This window comes from Schistocerca serialis, chromosome 6 (genome assembly GCF_023864345.2).
Source record: "Schistocerca serialis cubense isolate TAMUIC-IGC-003099 chromosome 6, iqSchSeri2.2, whole genome shotgun sequence".
Classification (NCBI taxonomy): Eukaryota; Metazoa; Arthropoda; class Insecta; order Orthoptera; family Acrididae; genus Schistocerca; species Schistocerca serialis.
In genome coordinates, this window is record NC_064643.1 from 369,404,671 (window position 1) to 369,428,182 (window position 23,512).

General features: G+C 45.0%; 1 protein-coding gene across 1 annotated transcript in view; it reads right to left on the reverse strand.

Annotated features, from left to right (window-relative positions):
* The window catches only part of LOC126484324 (uncharacterized), a 506,434-nt gene that overhangs the window by 377,027 nt on the left and 105,895 nt on the right, over positions 1–23,512 (reverse strand). The gene's annotated exons all lie outside the window — the stretch shown is intronic.

Here is a 23,512-nt window from a genome sequence, read left to right on the forward strand (position 1 = left end):
TCCGAGAGAATTGTTTAGTAAATGTGTACATCAAGTGGGGTTTTAATATTGAAAGACAGCTGTAAATATTCGGCACATTACTGTGGCTAAGGATAGTAGAAAGTTAAGTGAACGTTTTCATAATTGTTCTAATAATGTGAACTAAAATTTCGTATGTTGCAGATCGAACCAACCGTCTCCCAGAGCAATCCGGAACCCAAATTATGACCGGCCATTTGTATTTTCGTGAAGTCATAACAACATCTGATTCAACCGTGACCGACGGAATATTGCGATTGAACATTTACAGTCTGACACCTCGCACAAAGTGATTTCTGAGAGGGCGCATAAGCTGCAGATCTTAAACGCACTGAATAACACGGACTTTACAGTAACTGATAAGGAGGCTATAGTACCGACCGATGAGTCATAATTTTGCTTCCTCCTTTACAATCATGCGAGTCATCGACAGCCCAATGAGGCACTTGATCTGCACTGTACGGTGGGTATAGTTCAGGTTGTAAGTGGTTCTTTGAAGTTTGGGTGTTATTAGTAGCACGACTTTGGTCCAGGCGATCGGGACGCTATCAGTGTGAACCAGTATGTTTATTTAAACATTCTCGGCTACCAAACGCTGCTCTTTCCTCTACATCATCATGATGAACACTGCCAACCTTCCAGTACGACAACAGCCGCGTACACAGCGCTTATTGCATACATTTCTGCTTTGAAGAACACTTATTAAGGCACCATATCTCACCAAGACTGGTCCACTAAATCACCCGGTCTTAACCCCATAGGAAATATGTGGGCGTCTTTGGAATATTGGATGAAAAGTAGCAATCGACATCACCGCAGACAGTTCCACGGGATCCAATCATCATCATCAGTGAGTGGTTAAAGCCGGATATGGAATTCCTGAAGAACAATGCGAGTTACGAGGGCGTGCCGTAAAGTAATGCCTCCGGCTGTGTGTGTTAACTCATAGCTCCTCAGATAAAATAAACATTATTAGCATTGTGCATCTTTATTCTTCATGTCTGAATATTTCTAATCATCACCCGGTGACTAACACAGTTCTTACGAAAAGAAACCAGTTTTTTGATACCGTCACGGTAGAAAGACTGAACTTGTTGGTGGAGTCACAACCTCTCCTCTACTTTCAAGGTTTCATCCCTATCGAAGTGAAGTCCTCGAAGATTTTTCGTAAGTTCTAGGAACAGAGGGAAATTGGATGGAGAATGATCTATGACACTCAACCTAAGCGTCAGGTTGTTGCAAATGTTCCAGGGCTCGTGTGAGGGCGTTCCATGTGTGGACGAATTCTTCGGATTCGAAACTCGATTACAGTACACTGTTGCTCATGCACCAATATTGTTACGTTACACACAGCCACGTTACACGTTATAATTCGGAGTCCCCTTGGGACAGAGGCTTGTAAATATGCAGGCACAAAAAATAAAGATTTAGAATACACTACTGGCCATTAAAATTGCTACACCACGAAGATGACGTGCTACAGACGCGAAATTTAACCGACAGGAAGACATTGCTGTGATATGCAAATGATTAGCCTTTCAGAGAATTCACACAAGGTCGGCGCCGGTGGCGACATCTACAACGTGCTGACATGAGGAAAGTTTCCAACCGATTTTTCACACACGATCAGCAGTTGACCGGCGTTGCCTGGTGAAACGTTGTTGTGATGCCTCGTGTAAGGAGGAGAAATGCGAACCATCACGTTTCAGACTTTGATAAAGGTCGGATTGTAACCTATCGCGATTGCGGTTTATCGTATGGCGACATTGCTGCTCGCGTTGGTCGAGATCCAATGACTGTCAGCAGAATATGGAATCAGTGGGTTCAGGAGGGGAATACGGAACGCCGTGCTGGATCCCAACGGCCTCGTATCACTATCAGTCCTGATGACAGGCATCTTATCCGCATGGCTGTAACGGATCGTGCAGCCACGTCTCGATCTCTGAGTCAACAGATGGGGACGTTTTCAAGACAACAACCATCTACACGAACAGTTCGACGACGTTGACGCTGCATCAGACAGGAGCGCCTGCGATGGTGTACTCAACGACGAACCTGGGCGCACGAGTGGCAAAACATCATTTTTTCGGATGAATCCAGGTTCTGTTTACAGCATCATGATGGTCACATCCGTGTTTGGCGACATCGCGGTAAACGCACATTGGAAGCGTGTATTCGTCATCGCCATACTGGCGTATCACTCAGAGTGATGGTATGGGGTGTCACTGGTTACACGTCTCGGTCACCTCTTGTTTGTATTGACGGCACTTTGAACAGTGGACGTTACATTTCAGATGTGTCACGAGCCGTGGCTCTACCCTTCATTCGATCCCTGCGAAACCGTACATTTCAGCAGGATAATGCGCCACCGCATGTTGCCTGTCCTGTACGAGCCTTTCTCGATACACAAAATGTTCGACTGTTGCCCTGGCCAGCACATTCTCCAGATCTCTCACCAATTGAAAACGTCTGGTCAATGGCGGCCGAGCAACTGGCTCGTCACAATACGCCAGTCACTACCCTTGATAAACTGTGGTATCGTGTTCAAGCTGCATGGGCAGCTGTGCCTGTACACGCCATCCAAGCTCTGTTTGACTAAATGCCCAGGCGTATCAAGGCCGTTATTACGGCCAGAGGTGGTTGTTCTGGGTACTGATTTCTCAGGATCTATGCTCCCAAACTGCGTGAAAATGTAATCACACGTTAGTTCTAGTATAATACACTTCTGGAAATGGAAAAAAGAACACATTGACACCGGTGTGTCAGACCCACCATACTTGCTCCGGACACTGCGAGAGGTCTGTACAAGCAATGATCACACGCACGGCACAGCGGACACACCAGGAACCGCGGTGTTGGCCGTCGAATGGCGCTAGCTGCGCAGCATTTGTGCACCGCCGCCGTCAGTGTCAGCCAGTTTGCCGTGGCATACGGAGCTCCATCGCAGTCTTGAACACTGGTAGCATGCCGCGACAGCGTGGACGTGAACCGTATGTGCAGTTGACGGACTTTGAGCGAGGGCGTATAGTGGGCATGCGGGAGGCCAGGTGGACGTACCGCCGAATTGCTCAACACGTGGGGCGTGAGGTCTCCACAGTACATCGATGTTGTCGCCAGTGGTCGGCGGAAGGTGCACGTGCCCGTCGACCTGGGACCGGACCGCAGCGACGCACGGATGCACGCCAAGACCGTAGGATCCTACGCAGTGCCGTAGGGGACCGCACCGCCACTTCCCAGCAAATTAGGGACACTGTTGCTCCTGGGGTATCGGCGAGGACCATTCGCAACCGTCTCCATGAAGCTGGGCTACGGTCCCGCACACCGTTAGGCCGTCTTCCGCTCACGCCCCAACATCGTGCAGCCCGCCTCCAGTGGTGTCGCGACAGGCGTGAATGGAGGGACGAATGGAGACGTGTCGTCTTCAGCGATGAGAGTCGCTTCTGCCTTGGTGCCAATGATGGTCGTATGCGTGTTTGGCGCCGTGCAGGTGAGCGCCACAATCAGGACTGCATACGACCGAGGCACACAGGGCCAACACCCGGCATCATGGTGTGGGGAACGATCACCTACACTGGCCGTACACCACTGGTGATCGTCGAGGGGACACTGAATAGTGCACGGTACATCCAAACCGTCATCGAACCCATCGTTCTACCATTCCTAGACCGGCAAGGGAACTTGCTGTTCCAACAGGACAATGCACGTCCGCATGTATCCCGTGCCACCCAACGTGCTCTAGAAGGTGTAAGTCAACTACCCTGGCCAGCAAGATCTCCGGATCTGTCCCCCATTGAGCATGTTTGGGACTGGATTAAGCGTCGTCTCACGCGGTCTGCACGTCCAGCACGAACGCTGGTCCAACTGAGGCGCCAGGTGGAAATGGCATGGCAAGCGGTTCCACAGGACTACATCCAGCATCTCTACGATCGTCTCCATGGGAGAATAGCAGCCTGCATTGCTGCGAAAGGTGGATATACACTGTACTAGTGCCGACATTGTGCATGCTCTGTTGCCTGTGTCTATGTGCCTGTGGTTCTGTCAGTGTGATCATGTGATGTATCTGACCCCAGGAATGTGTCAATAAAGTTTCCCCTTCCTGGGAAAATGAATTCACGGTGTTCTTATTTCAATTTCCAGGAGTGTATATTTATCCAATTAATACCCGTTAATCATCTGCATTTCCTCTTGGTGTAGCAATGTGAATGGCCAATAGCGTATTAATAACGTTCATTTTATTTAAAAAAGACCTTCCACGCAAAAAATTCGGAGGCATTACTTTCCAGAACGCCTTTCCACAACTGTGAATAATGTGATGAAGTCTGATCATAACGGACAGTACCTAAATATACTTGCGGACGCACTTTCTCGCCGATTTTAATCCATTGAAAAGGCTGGAAGTAGTGTTACGAAGTATTAGTGACTTGTCCCTTAAACGTGACTAATTGATTTGTCTCGTGTGGTTATGTATCATCTCACATATAGCGGATAGCTTCAAATGAGGAACGTCATCTGACGAAAGTGAGACTTTTTATAATTCCGCCTATGTAATGTGAATTACTTTCGTAAAATCAAAATATGTCGTAAAGGCTACGATGTCGAAAGAGTCGTTATACGACAGTGCACTTGATTAAGTCTGGTGATTGGAAGTACCTTAGGATAAATACCTACATGCTTATTGCTGCCTGACCAGTAATGTGACCAAAGTGTAACTTCATGGTGTTCGTGGACTGCACTTCCCCGCTTCTAAATTATTCACCGAAGAAAGTAACCATCACTCGAAAAATACATGCCACTGCATTCTGATTAATTGCCATTTACTGTCAATATTACCAGCGCAATGCAGACATTCTTATGAGGTGGCGATAACTCTTTTTGGGCATTTGGATTTAATCCATTAATATGAAAGTATTTGTTAGTCACACTGAGAAAATAATTCCACCACGTACGTTATATTTACAACTACTTCATGAATCACATCACCGAGATACGCAATATTATTTGATAGCTCTCGTACAGCCTGTACAGCGAACAGATCATAGATGCCTTATATTTGTTTTGTAGACGTGTGACGGTGCCTAGCACAAACAGGGCTTGGTTGGTTTAGGTTCAACTGTTCCAAAAGAGAGCCACGAGTAAGGAGTCCTAAGTGGCTAGGTATGTTCCAGACAACTTCACATTGCAAAAATACCTTCAAGTCACAAGCTTATTTCCTCGTTATCAGTATGCGTAATTTCGGGAGAGTAAGAAAAAGAACACTAGTAGCACATTTCTATTGTTTTTTTCAAGCATTGTTAGAGAAACGGAATCACATTAGTCGTGAGACAAAAGGATTAACAGAATCGTTGAACATGTAATGTGGGTGCCTCTGATAACTTCAGAAAATGTTAATGGAAGTAAACGCAATATTTAATTTTTTATGGAAGACGGGGGGCGAGAATCAAGTGGACCAAGCCGTGCGTTGCTTCATATTAGCCCGCTTACCGACCTCTGGTAAATTGTGGCTGCCTATAAGACTCTGAGGAAGGCAATGGCAAACCACCTCCACTAAAGACCTTGGTTAGTACACCGATGCGGGTCGGTCTCCCGCATCGTCCCCTACGCTCCTTTGAGTATGGGACACCACCAACACTTATAAGACAGGTGGTTCGTCGGTCAGTAGCTGGAACAAGATGCAATTTCGTTCAACGACCGTTCCGCTTCAGTCACGTTTTAGTATAATAATAATTAATATTACGACTTTTTCTGAAACATACTCCCGTTGTCAAGTTTTTAGAGGTTTCCATTAACTGTCAACTACAGATTCTTTTGGAGTGTGACGAGGTTTATATACTGGGTGTTCCAGTCGGGTTATGTAAGGAAATTTAGCCTTGTAAAGAGAGAGAAATTAATTTATTTCGCTGTGTACCTCACATCAGTTGCTTGTTTAAAACATCTCATTGTGTTTACTTATATTACATCGATCTCACGTAACATACACACTGAAGTAGATCTTTCTGTACAGGAATAAATTTAGGTACATAACCTCACTGGCACACCCAGAAAATAGACCTCACCACAGTCCAAAAGACCCTAAAAACAGAATTTAATGTATATGTGACTATAAGCAACTGATGATGGAACATGCGGCCTAAACGCGCCGTGCTAATAAATATTAGTAATACAGTAACGAAGAAGAAAATTAAATTATAAAGGAAATAGTTGACAGACACACAATATATATGTCATATGCTGCTGTACATAGATCAGAAATTTCAATCTTTTTTTCTATATCGAATGCCATCATTACATTTGTATCAATTATTTCTGTGATCTAATATAATGACTAGCTACTGTGACTGACGTTTCTCTTACGCAGCGTTCAGCTTCGTTATTCAATACTTTAATGGCGAGTCATGGCATTGGCAACAGCGGAAGGCCGTCGTGTTGGTTACAAGACCTTTCACGTGACAAGACAGCGTCTCCACAGGTAAATTAAGTTGGATGGATGAGCCTGACAGAAGCTAGCTACTCACGCATAACAAGCATTCCATTCGAAATGGGCGAGGTAACAACCGGTTCAATTACGTCTCGCTGCATTACGTCCGATGAATATCAAGGAACAGAGCGGTAATTGCGATAAATGTGCGATCCAAGCAAGTGAGTCACGAATAACTTTCTTTCCTAGAAAGAACTGTACGGAATTTCACATGCTGCACCCAATACCAGATGACGAAATAGTGCATACGGAGAACAGTAGCTCTAGCGACTTACCTCAGAACGTTGTTTATGATTGGTGGAGAAATGTATGTAAATGTTTGCTCTCTAGGGGCTCACTGTCCGGTGCTGTTTAGTTTACAATAGTGTAAGACCTGAATGAGATTTTCACTCTGCAGCGGAGTGTACGCTGATATGAAACTACCTTGCAGATTAAAACTGTGTGCCGGACCGAGACTCGAACTCGGGACCTTTGCCTTTCGCGGGCAAGTGCTCTACCAACTGAGCTACCCATGCACGACTCAAGCCCCGTCCTCACTGCTTTACTTCCGCCAGCACTTGCCCGCGAAAGGCAAAGGTCCCGAATTCGAGTCTCGGTCCGGCACACAGTTTTAATCTGCCAGGAAGTTTCAGTGTAAGACCTTTTTGCGGATGTCTGCTGGGAGCTGTATTAGACTCTCAGAGCTCACTTTGGAGCGTCATATCAAAATGAACCGTAAGTAGGATTCCATACACCAGACTTCTATTCTGAATGGTGTCATTACAGTGCTCAGACTTCAGTAGAGTTTCTGCAGCGCCGACTTGCGCCGGGTAGTTGCTTGGAGTTAACAGATACAACACTCAGGCTTGTGTGTAGTACAGTGGCAAGCCCAGAAGTATCTGCCTGGTGACATTTTGCAAACCTACGTCTACAGTAACACTCCGTCACAGCACGGTGAAGTCCGTGCTTGGCGCTTGTCGTTCATAGGGGGCTCTACGTCTCATAGCCAACCGAACTGTGCTTATTTGCACAGTCTTGGTCAAGATGCTTAGTTCTGTTACGTTGCCAGACACTAGCTTCTCATAACGGCCATAACCACTTCTCTGATGCGTGTGTGAAGGTACATTCAAAGTTAACACAAAATGCTTCCTTGGAACGAAAACGCCATCTCCATACTGGGCCATCATTACTATTTGGTATCTTTCCTTCGCTCTTGCAACAAGCATAAACTCACAAATAAAATTTTACTCCAAATTAATTTATATCATTTCTAGACTCAAGAGATCCTTAATCTCTAATTAACCTAATTCTGATGTGCCGTAAGAGTTTGCCACCCCTAAAGAATGAGCCATCATACGATTTGTGTTTAAGCGGAGTATTTGTTAGCCAAGTGTCGCCGCGTTGTCCGCCCCGTGGGGAAAGCGGGAGACGGCGTAACACAGAATGACCACATTCCTGCACAGACCAGTCTGGACACGGGCGACAGACAATCGGGCCGCCCGCACGGTAGCTAGTGTGTGTGAGGTGGGTGCCCTGTTAACTTCAAGCTTTCACCCAAGAAACATCCCAGCCGAACCGAGAGTCGCCAGCAGCAGCGGCTGCGGCGAGCGGTCGCTGGCCCGCTAAAGGTCACCCGCCAGGTTTCGCCGCGCCACGCCGGGCCTGGATGCCGCCCCGAGGAATGCGTTGTCCGCTGCAGAGCGTCACATTCCGCCGTCCACCACAATTATGTCAGCTGCTAACAGGTTTAAATGGCCGCATCTAGCATCCGGCTGAGTGCATTCGAGAAGAAATTCTTCTGACATGTATAAACCAGACAAGTTACAGATGCCTTGTCTGGTACTCGCGTTTTGTTTCGACGTCCGCCCCCGTATGCTGAGTGGTCAGCGTTTGTGACTGCCATGCAGCGGGCTCGGGTTCGATTCCTGGATGAGTTGGAGATTTTGTGCCCTCGGGGACTCTGTGTCGTGGTATCATTTCTTCTCCTTCTTCATCATCACCACCACCATCATCGACACCCAAGACTCCCAACGTGGCGTCAACTGAGAAGACTTAACTTGGCGGCCGAACTTCCCCAGATGGGAACTTCCGGCCATCAGTCAGTCCAGTCAGTCATTCATTCATTCATTTTCGGCTGCTACACATTCTCCTGAATTTCAACGTCAATGCGGGTTATTGTATACTGCATGATGAAGGGTTCCTATCCTACCATCCCCCCTCCCCCTCTTCTCTTTCTTTCTGTTCCATTCTCGTATGGCGAGCACCACAGAACCGTGTCTGTAGCCCCCAATTTCTCTTACTTCTTCCGTCCTCGTCATTATGACACCCAGCAGCCTTCTAAATTTATGTATAAAATGCATGTTGATCATCAGTTGCTTTTATTTTAAATCCAAATATAAACCGGTTTCAGTTATGGACTATGTTCACAAGTAAGGTTAAAATGATTTAAGAATTGTCATTACTTAAATAATGTGTACAGCATGTCATGAATATCAATTTGCCGGCCGCTGTGACCCAGCGGTTCTATGCGCTTCAGTCCGGAACCGCGCTGCTGCTACGGGCGCAGGTTCGAATCCTGCCTCGGGCATGGATGTGTGTGATGTCCTTAGGTTAGCTAGGTTTAAGTAGTTCTAAGTTCTAGGGGACTGATGATCTCAGATGTTAAGTCCGATAGTGCTTAGAGGCATTTGAACCATTTTTGAATATGAATTTACTACACTGGACTTGTAGAAGCAAACATACTAAGTGTATACAGGACTCTGTGTGCACTTAGTATGGTCGCTCCTATAAGTCCTGTGTCTTTTATTGATACTCATGACATGCTCTGCACATCACTTCAGTAATGACAAATGTAACATGATGGCTTGAACCATTTTATCTCTTATCCGTGAAGATGGTCTATGACTGAAACAGGTTGATATTTGGGTTTAAAATAAAAACAGCTGATGGTCAAACATGCAGTTTATGTATTACTAGACTTTTTCTAAATTTGTCTTGCGAATTTCAATCTTGGCTTGCTTGTTCCTGGGGCTTTTCCTTCTACTGCTCCTTTGCGCGCGAAATTATTCCCGTATTTTTTAATACACTGATAAGCAAAAACAGTAAGAGCGCTGCCCACTGTGAGATAAATTGCCGCCTTGTGGCGAAGCGGACACGTGACGCGGTAAAGTATATAAGCGGGGTAGAGACGAAAGGGAAAGCTTTCCAGTGACGCTACGCGCCACAGCGTGGAAATCCACTGACGTGAGCGACTGACAAAGGGCAGCTTGTTACGGGACAGTGTCTCGGAAAAGCTGTCTCGGAAACAGGGAAGCCGGTCGGCTCTTGGTGAGTTCCTGTCATAAGCATCTGTGGAAAGCGGTCGAAGAGCGTTGAAATCACGAGTGGATAAAAATGCGTTGGACGGTCATGCATGATCACAGAGCGTTTTGGACAGAGGTTCGCTGTTCTGTAAAGCAGGATAGGTGGCGATCTGTGTGAGGTCTGTCGCCAGAGTACAATGCTGACGCAGGAAGAAGTATTTTGGAGCACAACGTTCAGGGATTTTGCCGCTCCGAGCGAATTTCGAGTGCTCTTCTCCGCTTTGAAATTCTGTTCCTTTGTCGTTCAAACAAGACAGTTTGTCGTCGTCTCGACGCAATTTTTGGTTATGAAATGTTCGACATTCAGTTTACATAGTGTTTATTTATGTCCCGGACAGATCGAATCTACCATTACGCGTTTTTGCTCCAGCGAGTTTGCGTCGCTGTCTGGAAGCCCAATTGTACTAGAAGGGGGCGGCTTAGCGCCTGACGTGCGGTTTGGAGCGTAAATGAGGAACTCTGGCCTGAGCCTCCTTAACGAAACAGTGGTAAGTGTGAGCGTTGTGAGCGATCTGGTATTAAAAATTATTAATTTGTAGAACTGAGGTTATTTACAAATTCAGGGAACGACTCTTAAATTTAGAGAATTTTGCAACAATGACTAATTAGATTCAAACTATGTTAAGTGAATGAATATGGACGCCGGGCGAGCGTGATTAGGCCAATAGAAATAATCTAGCTTGTGTTTTAAGTACAAAAAAATCTAGTACTGTCAAATTAGTATTATTATCTTACACCATCATCATAATGATACTCTATTTTGATGGGACTTAAGATGAGATTTACTGGAGTTTCAGATACGGCATGTGTGAGCAGGTGTGATTAAGAATTTTTTCGAACTAGCACGTGTACCTCTGTTGTAATTTTGCCCTCCAAGTTGTCGTAACCATCACTTCAATTTGCCTGCTAAAATTCAGATAGCCAAATTTAGGCGATGTTGGTTGTTTCGGGGAAGGAGACCAGACAGCGAGGTCATCGGTCTCATCGGATTAGGGAAGGACGGGGAAGGAAGTCGGCCGTGCCCTTTGAAAGGAACCATCCCGGCATTTGCCTGGAGCGATTTAGGGAAATCACGGAAAACCTAAATCAGGATGGCCGGACGCGGGATTGAACCGTCGTCCTCCCGGATGCAAATTGAGGCGAGTTGGCTTAATAAAATGTAGGAAAAGTTTCAGATTTCGTTGGTTACTTTACGTTTCGAGCTTCTGGAAGCTATGATAAAAATAGCCTGAATGCCTCCATTAGGAGGCTTCTTCTCACGTTTCACGGAATAGCGCGTGCGACAACAACCGGTGTCTCTCATGCTGGTAAAGTTTGCATGGGCCGGCCGAAGTGGCCGTGCGGTTAAAGGCGCTGCAGTCTGGAACCGCAAGACCGCTACGGTCGCAGGTTCGAATCCTGCCTCGGGCATGGATGTTTGTGATGTCCTTAGGTTAGTTAGATTTAACTAGTTCTAAGTTCTAGGGGACTAATGACCTCAGCAGTTGAGTCCCATAGTGCTCAGAGCCATTTGAACTATTTTTTTGAAAGTTTGCATTTTGTGAGCATGGCATCAGTTAACCTACAGACAAAGCTCTCAAGGCCTTTGGAGTGTCTGGTGTACTGCAGTGGGAAAATGTTTCCTAGAACTCATATACACGGTTATTACAAATGACTGAAGCGATTTCACAGCTCTACAATAACTTTATTATTTGAGATATTTTCACAATGCTTTGCACACACATACAAAAACTCAAAAAGTTTTTTTAGGCATTCACAAATGTTCTATATGTGCCCCTTTAGTGAATCGGCAGACATCAAGCCGATAATCAAGTTCCTCCCACACTTGGCGCAGCATGTCTCCATCAGTGAGTTCGAAAGCATCGTTGATGCGAGCTCGCAGTTCTGGCACGTTTCTTGGTAGAGGAGGTTTAAACACTGAATCTTTCACATAAAGAGCGTGGAGGCCATGACATGAATTGCTGATCATGATCTCCACCACGACCGATCCATCGGTTTTCCAATCTCCTGTTTAAGAAATGCCGAACATCATGATGGAAGTGCGGTGGAGCACCATCCTGTTGAAAGATGAAGTCGGCGCTGTCGGTCTCCAGTTGTGGCATGAGCCAATTTTCGAGCATGTCCAGATACACGTGTCCTGTAACGTTTTTTTCACAGAAGAAAAAGGGGCCGTAAACTTTAAACCGTGAGATTGCACAAAACACGTTAACTTTTGGTGAATTGCGAATTTTCTGCACGAATGCGTGAGGATTCTCTACTGCCCAGATTCGCACATTGTGTCTGTTCACTTCACCATTAAGAAAAAATGTTGCTTCGTCACTGAAAACAAGTTTCGCACTGAACGCATCCTCTTCCATGAGCTGTTGCAACCGCGCCGAAAATTCAAAGCGTTTGACTTTGTCATCGGGTGTCAGGGCTTGTAGCAATTGTAAACGGTAAGGCTTCTGCTTTAGCCTTTTCCGTAAGATTTTCCAAACCGTCGGCTATGGTACGTTTAGCTCCCTGCTTGCTTTATTCGTCGACTTCCGCGGGCTACGCGTGAAACTTGCCCGCACGCGTTCAACCGTTTCTTCGCTCACTGCTGGCCGACCCGTTGATTTCCCCTCAGAGGCATCCAGAAGCTTTAAACTGCGCATACCATCGCCGAATGGAGTTAGCAGGTGGTGGATCTTTGTTGAACTTCGTCCTGAAGTGTCGTTGCACTGTTATGACTGACTGATGTGAGTGCATTTCAAGCACGACAACGCTTTCTCGGCTCCTGTCGCCATTTTGTCTCACTGCGCTCTCGAGCGCTCTGGCGGCAGAAACCTGAAGTGCGGCTTCAGCCGAACAAAACTTAATGAGTTTTTCTACGTATCTGTAGTGTGTCGTGACCATATGTCAATGAATGGAGCTACAGTGAATTTATGAAATCGCTTCAATCATTTGTAATAGCCCTGTATGTATACGCCTAAATCTTAAGTGAGTTTTGTGATTGTTTTATATTGGGCTGTCTCATTACTGCCTCCACTGAAGGTTTGTTAGTTTGGGGTATAAAGGGACCAAACTACATCGTCATCCTGACACAGACAACACCCAGAATAAGTTTAGGAAAGTAAGGGGGGGGGGGGGAGAAGAAATGGGAAACAACACCGAAAGACAAAACGAGAGAAACTAAAAAATTACGGGGGAAACATACACCACAAGGAAAATTAGAGGAATGTTTTAAAACCATAGAGCGGATGGTCTGGGCTGGCTGATCACAAGAATAGAAGAGGATGAGCCAGCCACTCTGCAACACACTAAAATGTCCATCCCAAAAGGACAGGGCGAGATGAACACACGTTGTAAAAAGACTAACACTAAAACAAACAAATGCAAGGAAAGGGTGACATAGTTAAAATGGAGGGAGGGTGGAGACCTCTGAGAGAAGGCCGGACGCCCACCCTTAGATGGTACGATGAAAATCCCTCTCACGAAAAAAAACGTAAAACTAAATCTGCTCTTGAGGCACTGTCGCCTACACTGTAGGTAGAGCGCTGGGAAGGTTGAAAGTCCGCCGCAGAGCGGCCGGAATTAACTTTCGTCCGGGCTACATTGGTTGGATGGTTCGTTGGTTTGGCGGAGGGAACCGAACAGCGACGTCATCGGTCCTATCGGATTAGGGAAGGCTGGGGAAGGAAATCGGCCGTGCCCTTTCAAAGGAACCATCCCAGCATTTGCCTGAAGTGATTACGGAGATCACGAAAAACTTAAGTCAGGATGTCCGGACGCGGGACTGAACCGTCGTCCTCCCGAATACGAGTCCAGTGTGCTAACCTCTGCACCACTGGCTAGCTTTTTGGATGGTTTCTGTAGCCTCGTTGCTGAGCATTTCTGAAGTGAAACATTACACTTCGCCTAACAAGGAGATTGCATAATTAAAATTCTTCTGGGTATTGTACCGCGCCGCTATATAAAATATAAAGTACTTTAAGATATATGAACCGTAAAACCGACATTTCAGCCGTATTACAGCGGCCTTCCTCGGTGTTCTGTTGAAGAAAAGATGTCCCTATTTATAGCAAATTATCACTGTAAGTACGTCATATTTCTGGATCTTCATTGGCCATACAATATAGTAGGCTACTCACGGCGAGAGGGAAAATGTAGGAAATAGACTATTGGACGACTAACGGCTTATCGATGATTGGTGGCTGTCCGCAGACCTATGCTTGGCTTCTGATGGGAATGTTATTCCTTGTGTGCGCGGAAATGCGCTGACGGTTCATATATATAATTTGTTTAGTAAAAATATGGTATTTCAGTCTTTTGATCGCTATTTTTTATTTTCAATGACCAGTTTCAGGCTAGCTGCCAATCTTAAGATCATATATTGCGGTTACTCTGTAACTGACGATAAAAAATAGCGATCAAAAGACTGAAATGCCGTATTTTTATTTAATGAATGCTCGCGGAAATCCCATTAAGACAATCATGTCTAGTTTTGATATAATTTGTTTAGGCTGCCTCGTCTGTGCCCGGTGAGATCTCTGCCCAGAAACTGCTGGCGGCCCGTCGGAATGGGACAGCGGGCATCCAGGACGCCAGTAGTCTGCAGCCATCCTCTCTATTAGTGTAATCAGGCTGCTGAATAATTTCATTGATGCTTCTCGTATTTTGCGTTGGCACATCCACAACATTTGCCAGTACACGGGTCTCTAGGAACACGACAGGTCGTCCACTATCCAGTGATGTTCTGCTATAGCCGATTTATTGTGTTGTTAATATCGCTCGCAACGTTCATGTTCTGCCACACCGGTGTTGACTGGTCTCTCTGTCTCTCCTGTGTACAAAATCTTGATGTCAGCTGCTGAAGCCTACGTAGTTATGTCAAGGAGATTGCAGTGTGTGTATTCAGAAGGGAGGACCTGCCAACAGAAAGATTGCACCTCGGCAGATAATATCACAGGCGAGTTCTCCAATTGTTATTTTAGTTTCGGGTGGGACCGGCTTCGTGTTTACCCGCACGTCACCAGTAGTTCATAACGAACGCGCCAGAGCTGTGACCGGACGGCAGGTAACGGTATGACGTTACAGACACTACGGATTCTGGAAGAGGTATCAGCAAGGTGTCATTCTGGGATCCTTTCAAGCGGGAATACTTTTGGGGAATAGGTTTTTAGTGTAGGGGTAAAGTCGACTTGACTGGCGAGCCGGGTGCGGTTTGTGCCTCTGCCAGTGGGGGGGATGTCTTAGGGGGTTAGTAGAATTATATATGTTACTAGCTTGGACCGTGGCGTTACGCATTGTTAAACAGCTATTTGTAAATAGATGTTAATGCCGAAACTCACTACTGACGCGTATGCACTATCAGAAAAGCCATCTCTTGTTGTATCTTTAAAAGTACATTATAGGTAAAGCTTATTTACAAAATCATCTACATACGGGTACAGTTGTACGAGGGGAATTCAAAACGTAGAGGCACATTTGTGAAAAGTTGTACTTATTCTGATTGTAGAAAACTGAAACATATTAACAGCGTTAATAGTAAGACTTATTAAAAACTTTCATTGTTCGGCTCCACAAATTTACATTATATGTAAAGTTTTACTCCAGTGCGTGGGAAATAAACATCCCAGATTGGGATGCATAAACTAAAGCCAGAGGAGGGGATGGTCTGATGCAGAGGGGGGGGGGGGGAAATCCCCCCCCCATGCCCCCCTGCAAATCGCACACTGCTGGCGAGAGACAAAGTAACTGACCAATGAAAAGCAAGGATACGCCCAGCGCAAACTTTGGCTGTGTGACGGCAGAAAAAACTGCACTCTTGTGGGGAGAGACACTTTGCTTCTACGTTTGATTTTAGGATATACAACTTCTGTCGATGTCTTTCCATATTTAGGCCTCGAGTTTAAGCGATGAAAGTCATCTTGAGTCATTGGGAGACGGCTGGTCCATTCTAGTCCATGCTACTGTCAGTCATGTCAACACCGCCACACACTTGAGGCCAACGCACTAGTCTTCGCCTGATAAATATGTGCACATCTGAAAATCAGCACACATCCGCATGCAAATGTTCACTTTTCTTCAAATTCGTTAACAGCTAACACCCAGGAAAGTAACCCTACGTTTGTCATTAATAAATAGGCACATTGTTTGTGGTGGAAAGTGCTTACGGGGTTAAGCACGTTAGAAAAAATTTGTAACGGCAAACCGAGGGAGGCGGCCAGTAATTAGCACACTAGACATGCATTTGGGAGGACGGCGGTTCAAATCCGATACCGGCCATCCACATTTGTGTTAACCGTGATTTCCCTAAATCATTGCAGGTAAATTCCGGGATGAAAGGCCATGGCCGATTACCTTCTCATCATTGACGCAATCCTAGTTTGTGCTGTGTCTGTAACGACGTTGACGTCCACGTGACGTTAAACCCAATCTTCCTCCCTTCTTTACAACGGACAACTGCTAGAGGAAGTCGAGAAGCGTGTTACATATGTCAGGCCACATAATTTTTACTGAATGCTGCACTACACTTCAAAGTGACACAGGTGCATGATACTATATTGCCACATAGTCAATGAGTTCCCATAAGCAACGGTTCCGTCAGTTCCTTGACGATAGGAACCAGATCCTTGCTCACGGAGCTATTTGAGCACCGCTGTGTGGATATCGTCATCGTCGGAAAATCTGCAACAGCTACGGATCATTTGCTCCACTGCCTGGACATTGGCGTCTGTGGTCGATGTCCACGGCCTTCCTTCCCGGCCAGCGTCACCCGCATCTGCACCGCCTTTGTCAAATTGTTGACATCTTTTCACTAAGGCGGGACTCGACATTCCTTTTAGTCCATAAACCTCCAAAATTTCACAGCGAATCTGTATGTAATGTTGACGTTTCACCCACAAGAACCGTACTGTTCCACTTACTTCAATTTTGCTGTGCGTTTACAGCTGCCGCGCCGCTTCACTCCCACAATGCAATGCACCTGTTGTTCATATGCCAGCACAACTGTGAATGCAGGAAACCCAGAACATGACGTACACTCTAGTGACAATAGCCATTCTTGTGGCGCAGTGGTTTTCGCGTGCGATGACTTAGGTAATTTACTGGTAGTTTCTGAAATCCTCGGGTACTATCAATTCAGCTCTGGTTCAAACTGTAAAAATCGCATGTAGATAATAATTCCGGTGGACTTCACATTCCTGCAGTTAGCGCATTTACGATTTTTTTTTTTTTTTTTACTCTAAATGCCGCACACTGATTAACTGTCTAAATTAGTCTGAATGCAATGTTAACCGGAAGTGTAGCATTTATAAAAAGAAAAATGTAATTAATGTGTAGTAGTTCTGAAAGCTGAATGGTATAATAAATCCATCATCACAACAGTGTTTACCAAATTATGCTTAATGGAGCACATAAAATATTATTGTAATTGTTTGACATACATTGGTCCTTGGTACCAACTTTATTTCACTCACATTCCATGCTGGAAATGCATTTTTAACCATAATTAGTTACGTTACAAGTTTTAAAATGAGCTATCAAGGGGTACTTCACAAGACAATTACGAGTTCCATAGATCATCTGAAGAGCTTTTTTTTTATTGAAATGTTAAACTAGACATTTAACGCTGACAAACATATTTTGTAGTTGTTTGAATGCTACTTCACTTAAAAACTAGGCTTTTTTTTACAGGCTATCACTTTTTAAATTCCAGTTCGTATATCACATAAATGAGTTGTCCGGCAGAAACGATTTTAGATCAGATTTAAAACTTACTTTGCTGTTTAACAGGCATTAATTTTATGGGGCAAATTATTTACAATTTATGTTGCTGTATATTTAACGCCTTTCTGAGACACTGATAGCTTTAATAATGGGTAATAAAGGTTATTTTTCCTTTAGTGTTGTGGTTATGGACATCATCTCAGCTGTGATGGGTTATTATGACAAATTTCATTAGTGAGTGTATGTACTGTGATGCTACAGTTAGGCATTCTAATTCATTGATAATAACTGTGGTGCCAAAGAAGAAACCATCCACCACATCGTCACCCAGTGTCCGCTAAGGGCGTTCACCGGCACTGATGACTTCCTAAGGGCAACACCGCAAGCTGTGTAGTGGCTGCAGAATTTAAGTGTGGAATTATGATTGCATGAAGTTCAGATTCCAGTATTTTCAGCAATCTTATTGTTTTGCAATATAGTTATACATTTGTTATGTGCCAATGTGTTTAATTCACATTATTTTATTATGTTTGTGTCTTATATTTTAACAGTGTACATTCTCTTTTATGCTGTTTCCAAAGTCGTGTCTCATGCCATAAGCTAAATAAATAATAATTCATTGATAACTTACCTGCATGATCACTACTGGTGACAACATATTATATTCTCGTTATATTCTCACACACACACTCTCACACTCTCTCTCACACTCTCTCACACACACACACACACACACACACACACACACACACACACACACACTCTCTCTCTCTCTCTCTCTCTCTCTCTCTCTCTCTCTCTCTCTCCCCATCAATACTTTATTTTTAAGCGATGCCTTACCCTAGTAAACTATTGCGTAAAACAATGTTCATCGGAAATATGTAAAATATCTCAGGAGGTTGATCCGTTTGTTTGACTGATTAGCAATTATAGGAAGATTAAAAGTAGCTAGACTCAACTGTTTGAAAAGCTCATTAACAGTCTTCTCCGAATTCAAGTTTTTATTAATATAAATGCCCAAAAATTTGAAGCATTCTACCCTGTTTACTGACTGTTCAGTCCGCAGCTCGTGGTCGTGCGGTAGCGTTCTCGCTTCCCGCGCCCGGGTTCGATTCCCGGCGGGGTCAGGGATTTTCTCTGCCTCGTGATGACTGGGTGTTGTGTGATATCCTTAGGTTAGTTAGGTTTAAGTAGTTCTAAGTTCTAGGGGACTGATGACCTCAGAAGTTAAGTCCCATAGTGCTCAGAGCCATTTGAACAATTTTTTTCTTCTCAGTCACTAAAATTTTTTGCTGCATCAAACACAGTTTGAATCATTTAGCGCAACTTTTTGCATTATGTTTTTAAACGTGATTCAGACCGATTGTGTGTGAAGACGTCGATTCCAACACAACTGAAGTACAGTACCAATGGTCCGGCTCAGAGTTGTAAATTGTCGTCAGTTTTAATTGGAGACTGAAGCGCTGCCTGTACTGGAGACCAGGTCCGCAAGATCGTGCCACGACCGGTCCCCAGCTGGCCGGTGAGTGGACCAGGCGATAGCTCATCTCGCTCACCGGCGGTGAAGAACCGGCATCTCTGCGTGACTCAGCGGCACCGCAGCCGCCAGAGTAGCACGCGGCCGGCGCTGGCTCTGCAAGGCGGGGCGCGGAGCACCGCTGTATTTGGCGGTCGCTGACCAGCGGCTGCTTCACACGCACTGCCGTTATTGGTCCCTAACGTGTTGCAAATCGGTGATCAGTACTTCTTGGGGGCTTATCTTCCCGCTGTTCCTTTTACATTTACACTCCGTGAGCCACGTTATGGCGTGCGTGGCGGGGGGCAATTTCGTATCATTTTAATTTCCACTCTTTCGCGAATAGTGAACGAGAGGATGAGCTTTAATTTCTATTTTACCGTCAGGGTCATTTCTCGAGAGATGTGTAGGAGGAAGTAAATGTTGACTCTCCTTGGAACGTGCGCTCTCGGAAAGCTAAACAGTAAACCACTCCACGGCGCTCATCGCCTTTCTCGTAGTGTCTGCCACTAGAGTCGGACAAACATGTTTGTGACACTCTGGAGCTTGCTAAACTAGACGCTCGACGAACCATGTCGCTCTTCCTTGGAGGCTTTCCATCTCCTACATTAACCCTATCCCTGCCCGTTATTTTCGGAGTGAAGGACAATGTTCGGTTAAGAAACTTCCTGGCAGATTAAAACTGTGTGCCGGACCGAGACTCGAACTCGGGACCTATGCCTTTCGCGGGCAAGTGCTGTACCAACTGAGCTACCCAAGCACGACTCACGCCCCGTCCTCACAGCTTTACTTGTGCCAGTACCTCGTCTCCTACCTTCCAAACTTTTCAGAAGCTCTCTCGCTAATGTTGCAGAACTAGCACTCCTGGAAGAAAGGATATTGCGGAGACATGGCTTAGCCACAGCCTGGGGGATGTTTCCAGAATGAGATTTTCACTCTGCAGCGGAGTGTGCGCTAATGTGCTTCACAGAAGAGCTTCTGTGAAGTTTGGAAGGTAGGAGACGAGGTACTGGCAGAAGTAAAGCTGTGAGGACGGGGCGTGAGTTGTGCTTGGGTAGCTCAGTTGGTAGAGCACTTTCCCGCGAAAGGCAATGGTCCCGAGTCCGAGTCTCGGTCCTGCACACAGTTTTAATCTGCCAGGAAGTTTCATATCGGTGCACACTCCACTGTAGAGTGAAAATCTCATTCTGGAATGTTCGGTTATTTCAATTGACGTCGTACTTAGAAGTAAGAATATGAAACAAAATACTTTCCGCCGTCTGGTTTTCCAAAGCGTGGAGCTGTGGAACCTACAGGGTTATTCGTCAAGTACAGCCAGCGTTTCAGATGACTACAAAGAGAGAGTAAACACAAATCAGCGGACAGGGCATCTCTGCAAGTTCTTAACTCAGATTCTGGATGCTCATTAAGAGTACCGCTTGTTAAGCAGCAGAAGTCAATACATCCATGAAATTCATTGACACGAGGTGTCCCAGAAGACATGAGAGCAGTCCGCTTTGCAAATTATTCAGAGGGCTGCCTGTCTGCAAGTGTGAGCTACGAGGGCGTGTCGTAAATTTATGCCTCCGAATCCTTTTATTCTGTTCTCAGTATGGGTCGATTTATTACAGGTCTCACATGTAACTATCGACTTTCTCGTTTCGATGGTGCAAGCTGCAACCCTCTGCCGCTAGAGAGCTCCAAATTGTAGCGTGGAAGATGGCGGCTCTGAGTTTCTGACCACAGACAACATGCCCCCAGCTTAAAAATCCTTAGGAGAATGAAAGCGGTTTTCTATGGCGATTGTATCGAAATCACTTATGGGCGATGTTGGGTTGTTTATGCTAGTAATGAAGGAAACTGAGGTGCTAACCCCAATGAGTGTGACTGAGCTGATAGTGATGATGTTTGGTGTGTGGGGCGCTCAGCTGTGCAGTCATAAGCGCTCGTACGAAGTCACAATCTTTACACAGTCCAATCTTTACACAGTCCAATCTTTACACAGTCCAATCTTTACACAGTCCAATCTTTACACAGTCCAATCTTTACACAGTCCAATCTTTACACAGTCCAATCTTTACACAGTCCAATCTTTACACAGTCCAATCTTTACACAGTCCAATCTTTACACAGTCCAATCTTTACACAGTCCAATCTTTACACAGTCCAATCTTTACACAGTCCAATCTTTACACAGTCCAATCTTTACACAGTCCAATCTTTACACAGTCCAATCTTTACACAGTCCAATCTTTACACAGTCCAATCTTTACACAGTCCAATCTTTACACAGTCCAATCTTTACACAGTCCAATCTTTACACAGTCCAATCTTTACACAGTCCAATCTTTACACAGTCCAATCTTTACACAGTCCAATTTTTACACAGTCCAATCTTTACACAGCCAAGTGTAGCCACTGTTACGAATGATGATGATGATGAACCTGATTATGATGAATTAAGAACAACACAAACACCCAGTCCCCAGGTAGAGAAAATCCCCAACTTGGCCAGGAATCGAACTTGGGACCCCGTGATCCAGAGGCAGCAACGCTAGCCACTAGACCATGAGCTGCGGACAAGCTCGTAGTGGACAACCGTGTACGGCCACTGATGAGACTCATCAGAATAGGGTTGATGAACTCCTGAGAGAAAACCTCCAAATAACACAGACACAGCTCTCATTTAAGTGGTGCATATCTGGATAGCGTGTATAGGACTTGACTGCAAGAGCTGCGTTACAGAAAACTGTGTGCATGGTGAGTGCCTCCATTTTATTTTGTGAGTTCATTATCCCGAATCCGTCGAGTCTCGTCGATTTCCAAAAGCAGTCACACACGCTGACGTTAGCACCAACGTTTTCTTCATTACGAGCAGAAACAACAAAACGTCGCACACTGCTGATGTAGATACAATCATCAATGCACACTGTTTTCGTTCTTCTATGCATTTCAATTCTTCTTCTTCTTCTTCTTCTTCTTCTTCTTCTTCTTCTTCTTCTTCTTCTTCTTCCGTCCAGAGACTGGTTTGCCGCAACTCTCCATGCTACACTACGCTGTGCAAGCCTCTTCATCTCCAAGTAACTACAGTAACCTACATCCTTCTGAATGCGCTTAGTGTATTCATCTCTCGGTCTCCCCCTACGATTTTTACCCTCCACGCTGCCCTCCAGTACTAAATTGGTGATCCCTTGGTGCCTCAGAACACGTCCTACCAACCGATCCCTTCTTGTCAAGTTGTGCCACAAATTCCTGTTCTCCCCAATTCTATTCATTACCCCCTCATTAGTTACGCGATCTACCCATCTAATCTTCAGCATTCTTCTGTAGCACCACATTTCGATAGCTTCTATTCTCTTCTTGTCTAAACTATTTATGGCCCATGTTTCACTTCCATACATGGTTACACTCCATACAAATACTTTCAGAAAAGACGTCCTGACAGTTAAACCTATACTTGATGATAACCAATTTCTTCACAAACGCTTTCCTTGGAATAGCCAGTCAACATTTTATATCCTCTCTACTTCGACCATCATCAGTTATTTTGCTCCCCAAGTAGCAAAAGTCATTAACTACTTGAAGTTGATTTTCTAAACTAATTCCCTCAGCATAACCTGATTTAATTCGACTGTATTCCATTATCCTCGTTTTGCTTTTGTTGATATTCATCTTATATCCTCCTTTGAAGATACTATCCATTCCGTTCAACTGCTCTTCCAGGTCCTTCGCTGTCTGACAGAATTACAATGTCATCGGAAAACCTTGAAGTTTTTATTTATTCTCCGTGGTTTTTAATTCCTACTCCAAATTTTTCTTGTTTCCTTTACTGTTTGCTTGATATACAGATTGAATAACATCGGGGATAGGCTACAACCCTGTCTCACTCCCTTCCCAACCACTGCTTCCCTCTCATACCCCTCGACTCATATCTGCCATCTGCTTTCTGTACAAATTGTAAATAGCCTTTCGCTCCCTGCATTTGACCCCTGCTACCTTCAGAATTTCAATTAAAGGCATGTTTCCTACGGTTAGAATCACGATTACAGAACGCTGTTTCTCACGCACCATCGTAGTTACTTTACAAACCGCAAGTTACACGCCACAATTCGTAGCCCTCTCGTTAGAGGACTGCAAATTGCGTCAGTGAAGCAAGAAAGTCGACCGAGTAATTTACGTGACATTTAATACCTCGACCGATATTGAGAACACAATTAAAAAATTCGGGAACATCAATTTCCTGCATGCAATCGTAATTCGATGTGACAATATGTAGCAGAGGGTTAACAACTGAACCTGAATATAGCACAATCTGCAGGTGCATATATAATAATAAGGATCCTGCAAACCATTAAGAGGCTTCCCCTTACCAGTAGGACATTGATACCTAACAATAACATGCAGCCAATTACAACTAGTTCTTTGATAACCTATCATGGAATACATACATCTCAGCAGTTAGAACTGTGTCAAGCCCGTCTAGTTAGAATA